The 4,561-nt window shown below is 38.2% G+C and overlaps 1 pseudogene; it reads left to right on the top strand.

Moving 5' to 3' along the window:
- The first annotated feature begins 422 nt into the window (after positions 1 to 422).
- Positions 423 to 3,362, top strand: LOC141907425 (uncharacterized; annotated as a pseudogene).
- Positions 3,363 to 4,561: the final 1,199 nt, after the last annotated feature.

Genomic DNA, 4,561 nt, shown 5'->3' with positions numbered 1-4,561 from the left:
AAAAGTATCAGGTGATTATCGATAGCCTACTACGAAACACACAGTTGACAAAACGTGTTAGGCCTGTGCCTGTTGGTGCGTACTGGGACAACAATATACCGGTTGGTCAGTTGGTCATCCTTATTATTGAGACGACGCAATTTACCGAGATGAACCGAGATGACATGAAAAATAACATATTTATTTATTCCTTATCGATTTTAACGCTTGAAATCATATATCAGCATTAAATACCTGCTGGAGTCATATTTTACAAAATTTGTCGGATATTTTTGTAGAAAGATCTCTTTTCACTTTACCGAGATGAGGTCGTCAATCAATCTAATTCAATGAAATTTATTGCAGACCGAGATGACGTATTTGAAGTACGATAAGCCTACCATGCCTACGTACTACAAACATAACTTTTTCCCTCTCGTCGGCCCTTCACTGATGTACTATAACTGGTACCATTATCACATGGATAGGATTTGGTCATGACTAGTCTAAAGTGTAATTCAGTTTATGCATTATTCACTCGATATTGTTATAACAATACGGTGAAGTATTCACTCGCAGAACGACTAATTGATTTGAACCCTGTGATTACATTTTGCTAAGGCCTTGTCTGACCTGCTGACATTTTTATTCAAGCCTAGATCCAAAACCTTCGTGTGGTCACGACTTGTATAGGCCTACCAGAAATCATGATGTAGGCCTGTAAATTTTGCTGTACGTAGGTTTGGTATACCGATTTCTCCTTGACTGATAAGTGTACTATGGTGACTGTAGGGCCATAGCGAAAATTTTCCTGTACGCAAATCGGGGCGCCAGAACGCCAGAAACGCCAAAACGAAAAAACGTCCAATTTTCTCTTTTCTCGCCCCCGCCAAAACAACGAAAAACATCGAAATTTCTCTGAAAGTTCGTTTTGGCGCGCCAAATCGGAGAATATTTCTTTTTGGCGCCCCCGCCAATACGAACTTTCGTTTTGGCGCCCCCAGCTTAAGGGAAATTGCATTTTGGCTAGTAAAAGGATTGGAACCGTGTCTACTCCAGATGCTGACATACAAATTATGTACATACGCATACGTACTCGTGCACGGAACGCTTGGTTGGACACCGTTTGGTCTTGTATCCTTTTACGTAGTAAAGACCAAGTTGCTCAACGGTCGATTCTGTTGTTGATCTTGTTGATGATCTTAACAGATTCCTCTAGTTGATGATATTGTTAGGGAGTTTTTTGCAGATGGGTACACTAATGCAGAAATGAGGATTACCATGTTACTTAACTTTGGAATAACTATTAGGTACGTACGTATCTATGTAAATTCGAATTCTCCCATACATTACAATTTAGTTGATAATCGGTGAAATATTTTGTGATTCACATTTACTTATTGATCACTAAAATTCCATGGCCTACATTAAAATGGTCTAAGAATAGATTTTAATTGTCTGCAGCTACGTATGGGCACTACCATTTTTATTTAATATTACTCCTTATAGTGATATAATATATTAGTCCAGTCGACAAACCGTCTTGTTTATTTTCAACTTTCAGTGAACACCACCTCAAACGACAATTGAATAGGTTAGGTTTGAAGTGATGCTTATAACTGATAGAAATTGAAAATACGTCTTTTGGGTTTGAGATTATGTTCTCTGGTTGAGCTGGCTGACAGCAGATGTTGCGTGGGATATCGTGCTATATGTCACAACGTCTCCGTCAACGCTACGTAATAAGAGCCCCTACGTAAGATGTATAATCGGGTGGCTCCCTACACGGTTAATTCCTGACATGATAAATGAAGGCGCTAAAAAAAATTAATTTCTCGAAAAATCTTTTTTGGCCAAATTGAAGAATTATCAGTTTTGTTACTCCTGACAAAAAGAACTTTCGAATCGGCCAGCATACGTATAAATATGTATTTGATTGATGTAAGACCTTTAAGATGAGATCTGGATCACTTCACTCATTTGTTATATTATTGTTTACTTCTAGGTCTCTAGTTTCCAATATTCTTCAGAATTTAGACTTCGAAGGAGTACAGAATAGGACCCATGGAGTTTTAAGGCGACGACGTTACTTTAACAAGGGTCCCAATTATCGTGTCCATCTCGATGGTTTTGACAAGCTCAAGCCTTTTGGTTTCCCGATTCATGGGTGTATAGATGGGTAAACATAATATATAATTTATATATGCTTAAAGATATTATTTCCACATATCAACAGCAGAATAGTAAATACGTAAACGATAGTAAATAATGAGATGTGTCGTTTACAATCTGGCTTTTTCCAGAACTGCTTTCTTGGATGCTTAGAATTTGGTTTGTCGAATATGTACATAAACACAGTCTATATTTAAAAGATTTTCCCGACGAATCCTTTGGTTAAGAGTTGGAAATACTAATAATGACCCAGAGGTGGTTGCGTGGTACTTTTTAGATTTCGTTCAGGACATTGAAGGTAGATAGAATAGTCATACATAGATACACAATATGCCGAAATTATATGTGCCTGGGATAAATTATCTGTTATCAATCGTCGGTTAAGATGATACTCTAACAGTCATCTTTATACCTTCATTCAGCAGTTCCTCGTTGCATCCGTATGGACGCTGGAAGCGAAAATGGCAGAATTGCTGCGATTCAGAAGGCCTTTAGAGCAGAATATGACGACGAAACGCGCGTTCTTGTGGGTAGATCTACGAGGAGTCATTAATATAGGTAGATTTGGACAATCTCCATTTCTGGGCTAGTACCAACTTGAGATATTTTAAAACTCACCAATTGTTTTATTTTTCTTTGTTTTAAGAGCATTGAACGATGGTGGCGAAGTCTTCGAAATGAAGTTGTCCAGTTTTGGATAACATATTTAAAGATATGGAGGAAAATGGAAGTCTATGTACCGTGGACGTTGTGCACATGTAGGTTTAATACCGGCCTTTAAAGCGTTTGGCGATCCACGCAGTAATTCCCCTTTCTCCAATATTTTTCAGCCAAACCTTAAGATACTGTTTTTTTTGATTTGATAAATGCCGATCTTCAGGATTTCGTGCAGGAGTGGAATACACATGTCATCAGGCCTCAACGAAATGTGGATGTTCCACCCGGAAAACCTGATCTATTATACTTCTCGCCGGATTATTACGGTACGAAATACGCCGTATAAAAATGAGCATAGGTTTCTAAGTTTCCGATGTTTTTATCACTACTTGATAATACGAAATAATATTTTCAGGCACGATAGACTAAAAATTTCCAGTGGACTGTGGACTACTTCAGCAAATTCGAGAGGAATTTTGTTGTAAGCTGAATGAATTGAGAGGCTGTGATCCGGACTTTTCAGCAATGTTTGATCTTTTAACGTGGCAGGGACAACAATCAGGACCGACATCAACCCCAGAAGCCGCTTCTTTGCTTGACTGGCTATTAACTCAATTCTGAGAGCATACACGTTAGACTCATTTTTATACGTATCTGTCCTGCAGGGTGTATGTGTTGTCTGTTCTAGTGTATTTCGAAGATTCAAATATATCTATGATATGATGTAATTGTAAATTTTCATGATTATATGATTGTAATTTTTCATGGATTTCATGCGACTGTTTGGGCTTAGTAATACATCATACTAACACTACCCATGTTTTAATTCGATATCCGGCCCCATCTCAAGTAGGTGTCTCAGAAATAGAATGCATGTACCATCAATGTATATGGAGAATTATCTGCGAAAGCGTAGTCCAGTATCCGCTATTCTTAAGATACTTCAGAATAAAATTGCGTATGGTTCATAAAGATGTATTTTTGATTAAATTCATTATGAGAAAGTTCTATGAAGCGGTTGTTAAAGAAGTTGTCTAATGGAAAAGTCACATATCTCTCATCCTCGCATACCTGGGGTCCGGTATCGCTCCACAAACTCGTTTCTACCAGCCCCCTGGCCTCATGACGCGTGATTTCATTACTGGCTGAAATACCTCCTTGTACGCTGATTAGTCCATTTAACGGGAATACACCAGAAGTCTATAATGTCGTTTGCTTCAAGCGCTGTGATTGGAACAGCGGATTCTGGTCGGCTAGTAACGACTCCAACGACTCGTGAGGTCAAGGGGTTCGGGGAACACGGCTTTAGCTTAGTGAATTCGATTCCCACGACAGGTGAAGATGCATACATTGGAACCTCGTTACAACGAACTTCTGGGGACCAGAAAAGTTTGTTCGTTTTAACCGATATTTCGTCATATCCTGTGTGAAATCAATCGAATTGTCTGATGTGGGACACAATTTTGTATATGTTATATCCGAAGAATCGTTGTATCCCAGTTAGTTATAACGAGGTTCCACATGTATCTCTATATGAAAAAGCAATTTTGACAGTTTATAATTCAATCGTGTTCGAATACGTGCCAATGACACTTTCGGACTACGTAATCATTTGCAGCTCATTGAAAGTGAGACACCATGAAAGAACGAAAACGCAACGAAGTGAAGATATTTGAATATTTCAATCGAAATATCAAAGTTTCTCTTAAAAGCCTTAAAACATTATCCACGACTTAATACAATATATCAATAT

The sequence above is a fragment of the Tubulanus polymorphus genome, chromosome 6 (genome assembly GCF_964204645.1).
Source record: "Tubulanus polymorphus chromosome 6, tnTubPoly1.2, whole genome shotgun sequence".
NCBI classification, from domain to species: Eukaryota; Metazoa; Nemertea; class Palaeonemertea; order Tubulaniformes; family Tubulanidae; genus Tubulanus; species Tubulanus polymorphus.
Note: the sequence above shows the minus strand (reverse complement) of the source record. Positions and strands in the feature narration are given on the sequence as shown.